This window comes from Tachysurus fulvidraco, chromosome 7 (assembly GCF_022655615.1).
Source record: "Tachysurus fulvidraco isolate hzauxx_2018 chromosome 7, HZAU_PFXX_2.0, whole genome shotgun sequence".
Lineage (NCBI taxonomy): Eukaryota > Metazoa > Chordata > Actinopteri > Siluriformes > Bagridae > Tachysurus > Tachysurus fulvidraco.
The window spans coordinates 9,820,910-9,839,000 of NC_062524.1; positions in this window are offsets into that span (position 1 = coordinate 9,820,910).

The following is an 18,091-nucleotide window of genomic DNA, read 5'->3' on the forward strand; positions in this document are numbered from 1 at the left end:
TCTCTCAGGCCAGCAACAATGACTCTGTTTAGCTTGCAGAATTGCCAGAGAGAAAGAGATACAGTGTGGAAGCAGCGAAAGAAGACTAGAAGAGGAAGACAGAGAGAAGCTCTGTGTTTAGTGAGGAGTAACCAGTTAAGATATGCTCTCTGAGGGTAATTGTAGCAGCTGTAGGGCAGATTGCAGGGAGCCATAGAGAGCGATCAGCTGGAGCAGCTGCTGAAACACTGACAAACAGAAAGAAAAAACACAATCTAATAGACAGAGTGGGTTAAGTCAGGTTAAAGTTTATTACATAGTGCATAGGGTGTTTTTTGTTTGTTTGTTTGTTTTCAAATTCTTACAATGAAGGGATTTAAGCAACTTTAAATTGGTATTAAAAATATTACTTATTTAATTCACTCACTCACTCACTCATTTTCTACCGCTTATCCGAACTACCTCGGGTCACGGGGAGCCTGTGCCTATCTCAGGCGTCATCGGGCATCAAGGCAGGATACACCCTGGACGGAGTGCCAACCCATCGCAGGGCACACACACACTCTCATTCACTCACACACTCACACACTACGGACAATTTTCCAGAGATGCCAATCAACCTACCATGCATGTCTTTGGACCGGGGGGAGGAAACCGGAGTACCCGGAGGAAACCCCCGAGGCACGGGGAGAAGATGCAAACTCCGCACACACAAGGCGGAGGCGGGAATCGAACCCCGACCCTGGAGGTGTGAGGCGAACATGCTACCCACTAAGCCACTGTGCCCCCCTTATTTAATTCATAATTCATTAATTAATATTTACATGAATATTTGTTTTAAATATTATTTGTTAAGTATTTCATTTTCTATCATAGCACGGTTGATTTCAGAATCAGAAAGCACTGATCGATTCTTTATAACAACATTTCTGACAGCGATTCCAGCTGTAATATAAATGACAGCTTTATATTAATGTCCTACTTCTATTATGTTTTTGTTCCTATAGTAACAGCTCTCACACAAGTATCTGTATCACAGATGCTGCACATAACCTGCACATCAGACTACAGATAGTTTGGCAAAAAAAAAACAATCACAGATTTGGTGAAGCTTTCTGTAAGAATGCATTTATGTACCATTTATAGCAGTCTAGTGTTATTTTTTTACAGTTCGGAGAGTAGTCAGGACAGAGGTGTGTGAGCTTTCCAGTTTCTCGTGACAAGCTGCTTTGTTTGTCTTATTAACTTCAAGAGAGAATACAGGAAAAGCTTTTGCGGGAGTGACTCCTTCTAGCTGCTATAATGTAAGCGATAAAATGCAGGAAGTAACTTATCTTGCAGATGTTCCATAACATGAATGTAGTATAAGCAGTTAAATTCCAGACAGAGTTATTCGTTAAGGGTTAAACAGTGTGCATTGTATGTATGCAATTACTTCACAATAAAAACAAAATGCAATGGTGGTAATCCTGTGGTATAAGTGGAAACCACTCCACTTCACATTGGGTTGGATTATTTATACTTAAACATGATTCAAGAATCTATAAATACAGATTGCTGTTAAACTTACTGTACACATTACATACTATATGATGCTATATGATATTCAGTAATTATCTCTTTTTAATCAATAAATAATGATCCAGAATAAGTATATTTAAGTTATTAATATATTGAAGTAATAATCTAATTTCTAAATAATTTCACTGATTAATGAACTACTTAGTTGAAATACGATAAATTTCTATTGATGATACGTACATTTAATTCTTAGTTAGATGAATAATACAATATAAGAATTGACCAAAAAGCATGTAGTTACATTAAAAAATAAACTATTTGGTGTTTAGCATATTTTAACAAAAGATTTTCAGATCCTATCATGTACTGCCCAGTGAAATTGCCCTTATTATACCCCAAGCATGGCCTCCTGAGAGGGAGGAGTGCCAGAGGTGGCAGAATTGCAAGAGGTGATGCAACATACATGTAATTATACTATCAGTGACAGATTCTATATAATCAAAAGCAACCGTGTGTGTGTGTGTGTGTGTGTGTGTGTGTGTGTGTGTGTGTGTGTGTGTGTGTGTGTGTGTGTGTGTGTGTGTGTGTGTGTGTGTGTGTGTGTGTGTGTGTGTGTAGGAGTAGTGGCATATCTGCAAGCTGTCACACTTTGAATTTAAGAGGAGGCCCTGCTGTCTCAAATCCCCACACATACGGGCTAAAAAGCTCTATTGTGAGTGGAGGCTAGTATGCAGGAGACAAAGCATCATTGTCATTCACACAAACATGCGCACACACACACAGTCTCACACACATGCAAACATACGGCTCCCAGTTGCGAGATGTGGTCCACTGTCAAAAGGAGTGGCAAAAAGGACCACAGGACAAAAGGAGTCAAAAAGTGAATGAAAAAGGGACTAAAGGGGGAAAGGGGCACAGAAGAGAGACATATCGACATGGATATAGAGAAGATTTCTCCCTCTGTTATCTCTTTTGTCTTTACAGTGTTCTAAGGGCTCTCTCTGCTCATCCTTATGGCTCTTCAGGACCGGACTGCAGCACTGATGATTCATTGGACAGTCATTGGTCATTGGACAGTAGATGAGGTTACAGTACAATTGGAGTCAATGATTTTGCATATACTGGTGAATTCTATTAGCTTTGAAAAGGATCTGATTAAAAGTTCATTCACATACTGTACTGTACTGTACTGTGAAATGTGTCTTTTTTTCCACAGTGACTCTGAATTATGTATAAATATTCCAACAAATTTTTTAAAAGGCTGAATGAAAACGATGGTCTTAACAACCATCGATGTTTATTTGCACTATGAAGTGTTCAACTTTTTTGTTTGCTGTGAACAAATGCATGCAGATTCATGATGAGAAATGAAATCTCCTGATGTTGGATATTACACTCACACACTCACACTCACACATATGGCAGTATAGCAATGCAAAAAAAATAAATAAAAAATAAAAAATCATGCAGATCTACAGATCTATTTTAAGAGCTTAAGTCAATGTTCAAATCAAATATCAATATGAAGAAAAGGTCTCTGATTTTAACCATGTCATGGTTATTAGTAGCAGTGTGTGTATTTCAGAAACTGCTGTTTTCCTGGGATTTTCTCACAGTCTCTAGAGTTTACACAGAATGGCGGCTGAAGTGGTTAAGGCTCTGGTTTGTTGATCAGAAGGTTGAGGTTCAAACCCCAGCCCTGACACTCTTGGGCAATTGAGCAAGGCCTTTAACCCACCCTGCTCCAGAGGCACTGTATCATAACTGTCCATGTGCTCTTAACACAACCTTCAATGTTGGGATATGTGAAGAAAAGCATTCCACTGTGCGGTAAAGTATATGTTGTGATAATAATGGCTTCTATACCCCATATTCATTTCATTCAATAAAATGAAAACAAATAATAAAACTGTGTGAGTGTCAGTTCTGTTGGTGGGATCACATTGTTGATAAGAGAAATAGGATGAAAACGGGGAGGAAGGATATAGTAACTCATATAATCACTCTTTACAACTGTGGTAAGCAGAAAAGCATCTCAGAATGCACACCAGATCAAACCTCAAAGGGGAGGAGCTTAATTATCAGCATTTTTCCTGGTCCTGTCCAGCTTGGGTGAGTCTGTGAACAAAGATCACCTCAGATTCCTGTTCTTCACTGACAGGAGTGGAAACTGATGTAAAAATCCCAGGAGATCAGCAGTTCCTGAAATACTTAAATCAACCCATTTAGCGTCAGCACAAATCAGGGAGATCAGACTTTTTCTTCATTCTGGTGTTTGATGCGAACATAAACTGAAGCTATTGACCTAGATCTGCACAATTGTTTACACTGAGTTGTTGCCACATATATATGCAGTATATGTTCCTACTAAAGTGCACAGGGAGTGTTTATTGATTGTATAATATGTGTGTTATTATTCCTTTTAGGTTAAAATGTGTTTCATAATAAAAATTTTATCATAGTTGTGTTTTTTTAAACTGTCAGTATAATGGTGTAGTATATTCTGAAGTAATTGCTTATGTACTGTCTATGGTGTTTAATACCCAGTGCAAATTCTATAAGACACCAAAATAATCTCTAGATTCCCTTGCGACTGGTTAGCAAAGAGTAGCATGACATTCAGCCTTGTAAACAACATGCATAATGTAGCTTCATCCACAATGTTACATAATGTATTGACAAAAAGTATTTGTGCATCTTTATGGGTCACTGCTATAGCAAAGGACTCTCATTTCTCCAGGATGACAAAAAGAAACTTTTGTTAGTCACAAAAAATAAATTATATTTAAAAAGGCTGATTCATTATATAAATAGCTGAACAAATAGAAATATAAAACAATTATCTGCCAAAAAATTATGAATGTCCTCTTTATTAATCATTAAATAATAAATGTGTTACTATGTTAATATTAGGGGATTGCTTGTGATTGTATTTTGCCATGGTGTTTTTGTCACTATGTTTACCCCAATGCAAGATCAGAGCTATTGGCACAAATACTTTATAAGTAAGTGCATGCCCCGAAACACACCTGAGGTGGATTTTATTACCCTACATGCTCCAGATATGAGATGTAGTTTGGACTGTTATAAATCAGCCAAGTGCTTGGATAGAGGAATCAGGGCCAGAAAAGTGTGTTTATGAGGGTAAGGGGCAGGATTAGAGCTATTTAAAGCTCTGCACGTCTGTCTCCACACGCACACACACAAGCATGTACACACAATATCCCAGGATGCAATCGGGAGACCAGTCTTGGCTTCTGGGCTCAATCCACTTATGTAATGTGTTCTAACACAGGAAAAGAGGGCCATGTGAGCCTTAGGCTATTCTCTGGCCTACTCTTCTCGTTGACTAGTTTGTGCGCATGTCTGTGTCTTTCTGTGTGTGTGTGTGTGTGTGTGTGTGTGTGTGTGTGTGTGTGTGTGTGTGTGTGTGTGTGTGTGTGTGTGTGTGTGTGTGTGTGTGTGTGTGTGTGTGTGTTACGGAAGTTGTTGCACTACTTTAAGAAAGTTTTGCCCAGAAAAAAAGCCTCTATCCCCAACACTGAGTGCTAAAGGCATAGTGTGTGGGAGAAGGTTTGGAGAATCGTTTGGTGCTGATTGATTAAAGTTCCCATTGGCAGACGTCCTCTCACCTACTGCTGCCTCCCAGTGAGCTAATGATGGAGAATACAGGGACACAAACATGCACACAACTCTACTGTCTACAGCTCTACAAAAATCCACAAGCTCTTCAGCACTAAATAGTTATAGTCTCCTGGGACGATGTTTAACAACTTTGTTAACCCACTAAAGCTGAATTATTCCACAATGAAGACAAGGATGTGTGTTTTGGAACATGGAGCTGCAGAGGTCTCTGTTTAATAGATGTTCCAATCTAAGGCACTCGGGTTTGGTAGACTTGAATTTACACGTAATATTACATGCAGGTTCAGTACTATATAGTGATGAAAGTGTTAGCCAATTCTCTCCCGCTGTGGAAGTTTAACACCATTATGCCTCTATTATGCCAGATGATGCCTCCTGGGTAGTGTGGACATTTTCAGTGCCTTGATTTTTGTAGAAATGGCTAACAAAACCAGCTATGATTAAATAATTTTATTTCAGAATGTGCATAATTCTTTAATTGGGGTAGTGTATTTCTTGTAGCTTTATTTATTTCCTGGATTGCATTGGTAATTGTTTTTACTTTAGATTTTGCTTTGATGAGTTTTCTTCATTACCTTCTTGAATTTCTTGTTGGTGTACAAGAAATAATAGATATTTCAAACATCTGTACATAATTACATAGAAACAAGATAATACGGTGTTCTGTGTTCTTTGCTTTTTGGTCTGGTGGTTGAGCTTGGGTAGTCCACTGAAAAGCTTCTGGTTACACAACTGTGCATGATTATATACAGTTATATATTAATTATATGTACAGTTATGTGTTAAAGAAGGTATTACAACGCACTATCCGGTGTCACCCAAATGAAGATGGGTTCCCTTTTGAATCCGGTTCCTTTCAAGGTTTCTTCCTCATATTGTTTCAAGAAGTGTTATTTCATCACATGGGTTCTCTTACCATTGCTATGCTGATGATACACAACTTATCTTCTCTTTTCCACCCTCAGATGTCACAGCTTCTGACCGGATCTCAGCATGTCTGGCAGAAATTTCATCATGGATGATGGCTCATCAGTAAAAAGCTCAATCCTAGCAAAACTGAACTGCTGTTCATCCCAGGTGATTCATCCCCAGGTCATGATCTTGCTATATCCTTGCACAATGATCTGATCTCCCCTTCAGCCACAGCTCGCAACCTTGGGGTAACCATGGACAATCAACTGTCATTTTCCTCTCATGTTGCTAATGTGACTCGCTCATGTCGGTTTCTTCTCTACAACATTAGAAGGATTCGGCCATTTTTGTCCACACAGACTGCTCAGGTACTTGTCCAGTCTCTTGTCATTTCTAGACTGGATTACTGCAATGCACTGCTGGCAGGTCTACCTATGAACGCAATCCGTCCTCTGCAAATGATCCAAAATGCAGCTGCCCGGCTTGTTTTCAACATGCCAAAGTTCTCGCATACCACCCCGTTGCTGCGATCCCTCCACTGGCTTCTGGTAGCTGCACGCATCGATTCAAAACACTGATGCTGGCCTACAAAGCCAAAAATGGACCAGCTCCCTCTTACCTCAAAGACCTCATCATTCCTCGCACTGCAACCTCCGATCTACCAGCACTGCTCGACTGGTTCCACCATCTCTCAGGGTAAGAGGCAAGTATACTACAAGACTCTTCTCTGTTTTGGCACCAAGGTGGTGGAATGAACTTCCCCTAGAGGTCCGGACAGCTGAGTCACTGGCTATTTTCAAGCGGCGTTTGAAGACCTACTTATTCAGGAAACACTTCAACTAGCATTTCTTTCCTTATCTTTTGCATTTAAAAAAAAAAAAAAAAAAAAAACCTTTGACACTTCTTCATTGTAACTTTGAACAGATGTTTTAAACTCATGGTATCTTAAGTATGTAACCTAGTGAACCAGCATTAATGTATTCAATGTTAGAGATTTAAGCACTTATGTACGTCGCTCTGGATAAGGGCATCTGCCAAATGCTGTAAATGTAAAAGTAAGTTTTTCCTCACCACTGTTGCCTCTGGTTTGCTCATTAGGGAAAAATGTAAATAAAAATTTTAAATATTATCATTTTTATACTGTTTTTTTTATATTGCTGTAAAGGTGCCTTGCAACAATGCTTATTGTTGCAATTGCTATACAAATAAAATTTAAATGGGTTTCAATGGAAACCCAATGCTTCTTTGATACACAGAAGATACACAGTGCGCAGCCAAATCTTCCAGAAGATTCTTTACAGACTTCTTTTATTGACTACTTTGTTAAGTATGAATCATTAGCAGTGGTGCTTCAAGTGGTTAAGGCTCTGGGCTGTTGCCTTGGAGGATTGGGGTTCAAGACCCAGCACTGCCAAGCTGCCACTGTTGGACCCTTGAGCAAGGCCCTTAACCCTCTCAGCTCCAGAGGATCTGTATTATGGCTCACTCTGTGCTCTGACCCCAACCTCCAAAGTTGGGACTTGCGAAGAAAAGAATTTTATCCAACTAATTTGTTTCTGATTTATCTGCTGTCTCAGATAGAATTCCTCAGGGTTTTGTGTATTAAATATTGCAGTTGAATATATTGGCCAAAATGTCAGGGTGACGTAATGAGTCCATTAGTCGTGCTAGACTTAAATACTACTCCTTTCTGAAAACATTGTGCAAGGAAACCAGTTCTGACGTCTGCTGACGTCTAAATACCAAATGTGTGCAATTTTGGTTTTAACGCCTCACTGTGCACAAGTAAACTCTGAATATGTCACTGCCAAGCTATGCATAAAGTGTGTAACCACAATCCATTCTCTAAAATACACGACAATAAGTAATGATAGATGGAGAAAATGTAACAATTATTAAAAATACTTCTTTTTTAACTTATTGCTCTCAGGTCAAAATGGTCTGAACGTCTTTGTAAAATAAAGAATAATATTCATTAGACAAGTCCTTAAAGTTTTAAATATGCAAACATTAAAATGGATCATTTTGACCTGTACTATGCATACAGTTAAAAAAAAAAAAAGGAACTGGGATTCCCAGTGCTGGCTAGAAAATAAGGATTTTTGATGCAAGGGTATATTTCTATGTTCTTTTAAAAGCAGCAAAAATATATTTTTTTCTGAGAGGTCATGACCATGTCTGGCTTTGTTTGGGTGGTGCCACAACAAGCTGGCACGTCTGTAACCAGTCACAACGGAACCTCCTGTCTCTAGCAGCTGTTCCGCTTCTTTTGAATAGAGCCCCAATGCACAGAAACTGGCGGCACAAAATGGCATCCTTTGTTTGTTTGAAAATTGAGAAAAAAGAAAAAAGAATAAAAGAAAAGGTTACAAGAAAATCACTTGAAAGCAGACTAAAAGGATTGGCTCTTTGTAGAGTGTCACCATCTCAATGTACTCAAAGCTTTACCTGCTTAATGCCTAAAAGCAGTTCAGGGATTTTAGTGTAATTGAGTCTGACTCTCTTGGTACTTAGAGAAATTTTATTATATATAATATTACTTAGTACGAATGCATGTCGGTCAAACCTTCTTCTCTAAAGTGTAAGAAGGTGGGGTACTTTGTCTTGTTGGTGGGTGGGTATGATTCTCGCATTGGGTGTGAGAGGTCCCAGTTTCAAATACTTTATAAGCCCCTGTTAATATACGGAACAGTATCTCCACCCGTCGCCAAAACCAGAGTTTGATTTCCTCACTGGAAGGGTTTCTGAGGGCTTCTTAGGATGGCTCAACCTGTTAAGGCTCTGGGCTGGTGATGGGAATGTTGTAGGGTTAAACCCATCATAATACCTATGATGAGGAGATGCGTCCTTGACAGGGGCAGGCATACATTCAACCCATAAACCATAGTGATGATCTCCGACCTAACAGTGGACCAGACTCTGTTACGACAAGGATCTTAAGGAATTCCAGTATAAGACAGAGATTCTGCAACAGTCTTTTGTGAGGGAGGAACACTTTTCATCTAAAAACAAAAGAGATCAGAGCTTCCATCCAAGGTCATTCCTGTGTATCAGGAGCTTGCGCATTTGGGTTTTTTTGGACTTTTAATTTGCATTAACTATTCCATACTTTGTCCCAAGAAGCCAAACACAAGGGCATGTGTGACCTGGCAGGAGATGCAATTTTTTTTTTATTTAATGTGCAAACAAGACCTTCTCAAGATGTATAAGAAGTGTGTCAGGTTGTGCCAAAACCATGCAGAAGGAATAGTATGAAGCAATTCCTATCTTGAAACCACATGTTGCTAAACACTGTGCAAGATAATCAACGGCATCCTGTCCTATAGTGTGGTCCATATCCAATCTGGGGCAGTGGTGGCTCAAGTGGTTAAGGCTCTGAGTTGTTGATTGGAGGATCAGGGTTCAAGCCCCAGCACTGCCAAACTGCCACTGTTGGGCCCTTGAGCATGGCCCTGAACCCTCCCTGCTCCAGGGGCACTGTATCATAGCTGCCCCTGCCCTCTGACCCCAATCTCCTCAGTTGGGGTATGTGAAGAAAAGAATTGCACTGTGCTGTAATGTATATGTGGTGATAATAAAGTCATCTATGCCCCCATTCTATAATGTTCTTCTTCTATAATTAAGAAACACAACAATATGCAATGAGTAGACTTGGCATCAGTGAAAATCACCACCAAACTTCCGGTTTCTTTATGTATTGGCAACAATCATGTCTGGTTGGTATCAGAATTGACAGCACAACCCTCCAAACCAAAAAAATTAACAGTAAGTAGTGAGTCTGGAGGAACAGGTGTTGGCACAAAGCAACAACACTAGCAAATAGGTAATAACCATATTACAGAGATCTACAGTATGTGGTGAAAATGTGATCCAATGCAGGTATAAGATGTGAAAAAGGAGATAGTTGGATGATTGTATGAAAGTGGTAATTATTGCAAATGTCACTTCACACATCAGCGCTTAACTTTATTGGAAGGTGGACAAGAAGGTTGTGATTTTCACCACTCTGGCAATTAGAGGGTGTGAAATTTAACTGTTTAACTAAAAGAGCTTACAGCAACCAATCAGAATGCTTCGTGGCTCTGTCTGATCTCATATGTCTTTTGTCTGGTGGATTTCCTGTTGCACCTTTACCCATGAAGAGCTCAGTTCTTCCACCTCACTTCTAAAACCTAGGACACACTGCATGAGTTTAGCCCCTATTTCCCAGTCAGTGACTAAATTGGATGCTCAGTGATTATACCCCCCATTTGGCAACTACTTGTAGCGAGCTCAGATGCTAACTACTCATGATATGCTTTTCTCCACCAATATTCACCCCACAACATTATTATTTTTTTGCATTTAATTTAATGAGAATTAAGATTAGGGGATCAAGCATGCATGAACAGGGATCTCTCTAAGTGAAATATTATGTCTCTAAGTGAAATATTAATATTATGTGTGTGAACCATGCCGGCAAGTGATTGTGTAGTATGCACACCCATACAACAGCAAACAACTGATCATATGGGATCAAAAGTCAAATCATGGAGTGTGAAAGGACTGTGAGATTTTGAGGGTAATGCTGTGCAGAAGTGCTAAGGGATAAGTGACTTTGGTCAGAAAATGAGGATATCATAGATATTTCACATTTCAACCTAAGAAATCATTGGCCATGAGTACCAGAGTGCTGATATGGAATGATTGGGGAGAAAAAAGGATAGTTAACTGTTGAGGTTTGGACTAAGGAGGCAAGCAAATCAGGCTGTTACAAGTCTGAACACGTCCCAGGTGGCAAGTTGTGCAATGACTTTTTGGTCTTTGAAAACTTTCATTATGGAGATCTAAAGAAACCTGAAATATGATGGTATAGGACTCAATTCCATGTGAAAGTGAGTCTCTCTCTTACATGTGTGTGTATGTGTGTGCATTCATTTACAAAGTCTTCTATATTTCTCGCACAGTGACCTTCTTTTTAAACTACTATTTTACATGTAGACTGGTTTATTGAATTGAACCCTTGTTAGGTGTCTGATAAAAAATAAGTGATCCAATTTCAGGTTTACGGTTAGTTGGTTAGTTTTAGAAGAAGGTATTACAAGTGTAGTTTAAGATGAAAACATTCAATGGAAGAAAAAAAAACATGGAGAGTCAGTAGGAAACCCAAACAAACACAAGGAGAACATGCAGTAACTCCACACACATAGTAACCTGAAATCAGGATCGGAGCTGTATACTGTAACATTCAAATAAATAAGGTTTTATTTTCCACAGTAAAATGAAAAAGAAACATTAATCTGAGATATCAACTTGATTTGAGGTGAATAAAGAACTAAGCACAAAAAGTGACAGCTTATTCTTAAAATTTTGGTGTTTTCTTGAATGAAAAGCACGTAAAATGAACAAAATCATTGAGATTATATTATTAATTATCTCCAAATCTAAAAAGGTTACATCTCATAAATATTAAGATGTCAAACTACAGTGCCATGCCTCTCCAGTCACTGTATACAACGACAGTCTTTTACCGCTGTGCTATTGGCTGCCATAGAAAGAAAGTGGAAGACATATTGTTAAATTAAGACAACTTTACAGTGATTAATGTAATCATTTCATGTATTCATGTATTACGCAACTGTTTCATGAAACAAGATTTTGCAAATACATTACACTCCTAGAAGATGTTTTTTTGATGCTTCTCCTTTATATACCTCTGTAGTAGTCTTGAATTTTATTTGCTTATTTTACATTGTATTGCAGTTGCAGCAAAATTAAAATCAGATCTGCTTCTTTGGTCAGCATTTTCTATCCCACAAAATTTTCAAGCTAAAATATTGACTTATCATTTGCTCTCCCTGTGTAGTTTCTTTGCCTACATGTGTTACACTATTATGCTAGATAGTAACTCTGCTTGTATGTACAGTATATGACAGCATTGAATTGATTAAATGTGTTGTTTGTGGGCATGTTCAAGATGTAAGGTTTTACAATTCCAGCATGGAGGACATGTCAGGAGTCAAGTGTTATCTAGTTTCTTGATGAATTTAGATGAGGTTTGTTACAGAACAATAAAATATGCATGCTAGCTAACTAGCAAGCTACACCTGTTAATCCTGTTAGCTAGATGCTTCACTGATATGATACAGTAGTTAGCTGCTTAGCTGAGGTTAAGTGGGTACAGCTCCTCAGATAAGTTGTCTGTAAACTGCCTGTAAACACAGACACTGTCTTTCTGTTTGTGTCCAATTTGCTAGCATGCAATAAAATGAATATGTTTTTAAACTCATCTGAGAATACTTACTCTTAAAAATGACTATAGACTCCATATGGACAATTTGGTGAGTGCAATTTGAAATGTGAAATGAATAATTACCAGGACAGACTGTATGTGTTCCTTCACATAGTTAGCAAATGACTAAACACACGCATCAACATGTCACAACAATGATTACCTGCTTTGGTAAATCTCCCAGGAAAAGAAACACAATCATATCTCTTTTTTATATCGCAAAACCTACTGATGCATTTTTATTTACACATCATCATCATCATCATCATTACAAACATTAATAATGGCTTAGTCCAAAATGCTTCACCTTTCCTACTTGAAATGACGCATTAACAAGAACAAATCAAGTGTTAATTCTGTTCATACATGCCTCAGTGAATGCACATGACAACTGCTGGATTTGCTTGAAAGCACATTAATCACAAAGAATGGTTGTTGGGAAATAAATGCGCTTGTTCAAATGTACGCTATTACTGTAACAAGGGCTATGGTTAAATGTGCACTCAGGAGAAAGCCATGTTTAAAGAAGGGGATTGATACATGAAAAAAATCAGGAGAGAAGAATAAATATGAGAAGACGTTTTGTGAGTTAAAAATAAAAGAAGTGAAATAAAAGAAGTAAGAAATAAAAGAACGAATGAAAAAGACAGGCAGTAAATGCAAAGAATATGTGAGAGAGAGAGAGAGAGAGAGAGAGAGAGAGAGAGAGAGAGAGAGAGAGAGAGAGAGAGAGAGAGAGATGATTAAGATTATTGTTTTCTCAGTAAACCCCTTAACTCTCAGGAGCTGTCCTTAATCATGTGTTACCTGCAATCAGCAATCTTGTGTGTGTGTGTGTGTGTGTGTGTGTGTGTGTGTGTGTGTGTGTGTGTGTGTGTGTGTGTGTGTGTGTGTGTGTGTGTGAAAGCACATGCACGTGTTGTACATGTACTGACTGGGAATGAGCTTATATGTGTGTGTGTGTGTGTGTGTGTGTGTGTGTGTGTGTGTGTGTGTGTGTGTGTGTGTGTGTGAGAGAGAGAGAGAGAGAGAGAGAGAGAGAGAGAGAGAGAGAGAGAGAGAGAGAGAGAGAGAGAGAAAGCAAGATTTCACCAGGGATACACTCCATTGAGTGGCTGATGATCAAAACCAATTATGCCCCATCATTAAGTGTAATGAAAGGAGAAACAGCTAGTAGGAAAGTGTAATAAAAGCGAAAGAGAATTATCCAGCATTCGCTTAAAACACATTAGTGTGTGTCTCAGAGGCGCTGTGTAAAATTTTATGATTTCTTTATAAACAACTGCTGATTTAAAAGTGGCTCCGTGTCTTTCTGTTTTACCACACTGGAAAAAATAACCACAGATGACTTTGCTTTTTTTTTTTTTTTTTTAGCAGAATATCACTTCATTTCTAGCATAGTCATCTAGGCCTAAAAGTGCAAGTGTGTTGTGTGCTCAGCTGTCATGATTGACAGAGGTCAAAGTTCAGCGTTATTGCCTGTAATCCGGGACAGTGATGTGTAGATGTGTTTTTCTTCTAAAAAGCCCCTGCTTTGCAGGAATGTGTTTTTTGTTCTCATCATGTTGATGAGTGTGTGAGTAATGAATGTGCTCACAACATGATCCTCAGCCTTATCTCACAAACTGTTTATCCTCATCCAACACAGGACACTCTGTTCCTCATTGCGCACTCTGTACATGCAGGGTGTGTGTACAGTATGTGTGTGTCGTTCTGTTCGAGCAAAATAGTGTAACAGAGTGTAAGATGCATGTGGGTACCATTTACTGAAACCTCATAAACCAAACTATAGTGACAAATATTGTTGTTCTACTCCTCCTCTTCATTTTCCCATCACTCTGTGTGTGTGTGTGTGTGTGTGTGTGTGTGTGTGTGTGTGTGTGTGTGTGTGTGTGTGTGTGTGTGTGTGTGTGTGTGTGTTATGTTTTCTCTTAGCCTGCAGGGAGTGTGTTACAGGCACATAACATTCCCAGCATTCTGGCTAAAGTATTCTTTACCTCCTTAAGTGTCATCATCAGAATACGTCCAACGCTTGTACACTTCATTTAAGTGTCTTTGCATTAAAAAAAAAGATAACATTGTTTTTAACATAAAACAATGATATTTTGTGAAAACATAAAATGCTTGTTGTTATAATAACTGTTTGGGAATAGAAATAACAGAATGCTTGCAAAGAGAAAGGAGCACCTATTAATCCCTGAGGGGAAATTCAATGTCGCAACATAGAGGAGTAGGAGTTAAGAGCTTAGAAGACTTTAACCCTTTTTACTGGTACACTGGCTTTCCATCTGTATTTGGAAACGAAATTGACTTATGGGATGTTTTCATTCAGTATAAACAAATGATATACACATGTCTGATATAAAATGAGTCAGGACTCTGTTGGCTTTCAGTGCGAGATGTTTTTATCGCTGTTAATAAACCTTACACTAAAATTCAGTGGTTCAGACTTTAGATGCTTTTGAACGATCACTTGGGGCATCTCAGAGAGCAGTAATGGGTTGGATATCACCTTTGAATATATGAACCTTTGTGTGAAAACGTTTCCAATGTATGTATAGACTGAGAATTCTGTACTGATTATATTATAAAATTATGCTTTTTTCTGTGGCAAGGAATGGCATCGGTTTCTATAACAGCCGATTCAGTTGTCTTTGGTCTTTGGTCCTATCTAAGTTTGAAATGATTTCCAATCAGGAGTTTAAAAGCTTTAGTTTAAAAGGTTGCCCTTTCTGCTTGTCTTCATTCATTTACTGTCCCCCATCCCTCTAATCCAAAAGTCGAACATTAGTCCCCTCCCCCTGCTTCCCCTTCACTGCCCTGCCCTTGCCACAGATTACAGCAACACTGCCACACAGTCCCAAAGTCTGTCTGTTCCTTATTTGCTTAAAAAAGGGACGGCACCCACCTACTGTCGGGTTTCACTCTTTGTGCTTGTGCAAATCACCAGGTCCCACTTCTTCCTGTGGTATTGATGCATGAGCCTGTGCTGACACAATAGTCACTATAATACATACAAAATACATATGTGCACACACACACACACACACACACACACACATAGACACACACATACACACGTATACACACACACGCACACACAGACACACACATGTGTGCGCACACAAACATGAGTGCACACACACACACACACACACACATACTCACACAGATGCTCACAAACACACACACACACACACACACACACACACACACACACACACACACACACACACACACACACACACACACACACACACCTTCCCCCGGCCTTGTGATAGTTAACTCAGCATACTGAGCAACCACTCTGTCCCTGTCCTTAAATAATAATAAATAAATAAAACAGTTGTCCACTTATACAACACATTTGCTTGGCTCAGACAGTGTGGAATTACAAAGGACACATAATGACAGGGGGAAGTGTATAAGAAAGAGACAGTGAAAGAGACACAAATAGAAAGAGAAGAGGATGAGGATAAGTGCGGTACAAGAACAGCACAGCAATGTGACATTGATAAATGAATAATGTAGAGGGCAAAAACCAATGAGTAAGTGAGCACACAGGACAAATAACACAGATAATGGAACCATAGGGTCTCTTTGTACATGGAGATGTTTCAACTGTGTCTCATCTTAAGGTGCAAGGGAAAAGAATGCGTGACAAACAGGGAAGTTAGGAGGGTATGTTAATCCCGTTGATCAGTACAGAGTCTAATTCTAGATCTAATTCTATTGATGAACACGTTTCTCACTGACTGTCTGATTTACTCCCAAGATACTGTATAGTGTGCTGTTTGGGCATCAGACATTTACTAATGATGTTCACTGCATTAAAATACAACAAATCACCAATGTTTCTTTCAGCTCAAGTTCAGGAGAATTGCGGTGTGATGGCCACTAAAGCCTATCGTTAGATATCTATCATTATCTTCCTATCATTAGATTATAATAAATAATATAATAAATGTCAAGACATTTATTTGTACTCATTTGAGCTGGGTTTGTTCAACTGACAGAATTGTACTTCATTTATTTAATAATTACACATTTATTTCTAGAAACGTATCAGCCAAGAAGTACACATTGAAATTAAAATTGAAATGTCATTAAAATGTTGTTTTTTTGTTTGTTTATTCCATGCTTGTAGATACCAGGTCATCTTGACCATATTCAAGATATTTTCCATTGCCACAGTACCTTATTTACAGTAAATCACTTCTGTATTTTTGTGAGTTCGATGTTCCAGGTCATATGTAATGTTTAACAGGAAATATTGAGAAATCATAAATATGTAGATATCATAATCATTAGATTTTCTAAAAAAAAACTAAATCTTTATTTCTTCCACTGTTTGATGCACTGTAAACAAAGGTTTAAAGATGAATGACTTGAAAACAGGAAATGACTGTGAGTCAAATCAAGAAAAACAGGTGAGAAACTGCAGCAAGGATTGTTTTAGACATGGATGAGGATTAGCAGATACAAGTGGAGCACAAAACTATTCAAAACAGGATCTTTGAGAGAGAGAGAGAGAGAGAGAGAGAGAGAGAGAGAGAGAGAGAGAGAGAGAGAGAGAGAGAGAGAGAGAGAGAGACAGAAAGAGAGAGAGATAGATAGATAGATAGATAGATAGATAGATAGATAGATAGATAGATAGATAGATAGATAGATAGATAGATAGATAGATAGATAGATAGAAAGAGAGAGAGAGACAGAAAGAGAGAGAGAGTCAAGAGTCAAGAAGCTTTTATTGTCATTTCAACCATATATAGTTGTTGCAGTACACAGTGAAATGAGACAACGTTTCTCCAGGATCAGGGTGCTACATAGAACAAAGACAGGGCTAAGGACATGTAAGTAGTCTTAGCCACATAAAGTGCAACTGTGCAACCTGGTGCAAACAGTGCAGGACAAGACAAACAAGACAGTGCAGGACAAAAGACAGTGCAGGACAAAAAACAGTGCAGACATAAAGTTACAAGACAATACAAAAAGTACAAAAAATGCAATACACAAAAGACAATAAACAGTAACAGAAACAGCGCCGACCGATCAGTGTAAATACTGAATGTTCAAACAATATTTCGTGCAGTAACATTAGAATATAACATGAAATCCTATCTACTTAACTATTTTAACTATTCTCCCTGTATTTATTGTACATTTGCTTTGAAATGAACTGAAATATACGAATTCTAAAATAAAAGTATACTTGTAAGTAAACTTATTTAAACTAGCACAATACACATTAAAGTCAATGTAAATCCTTTGTCGTGAGAGGATCTGCAGGACAAAGGGGTATCTGGATCGCCATGATCCCGTCCTGTCCGCATTCTTGGCATTAAGTCAAAATGTTTGAGTCGGGTGCCATATTTTTTCAAGGGTGTGTTTTATCTCCACTCCTGCATTTGAGATTCATGGACATTTCAGAACACAGCCAAGGTTGGTGAGGTGTCCTGTATGGAGTGGCTGAATTCCTGTTATTTGCAGATGATTTTGTTCTCTGGACACAATCTGAAGAACCTCTGACACAAAATCACCAATCTCAAAGTCATGGTTCTTTATCTCCCAGAAAAGAATAGAATGTTCCCTGCAGGTGAAGAAAGACAAATTTCTCCTGGTGGACAATTTTTTCGTTGAGGATTGTAAAAAGGGGTTGTATCTTTCCATCTGTGTTGTAAGATGACCGATTTGTGGTGGTGAAGCAGGAGCTCAAAATACAGATGAAGCTGTCTGGGTACCATGCCGCTATCCTGATGATGG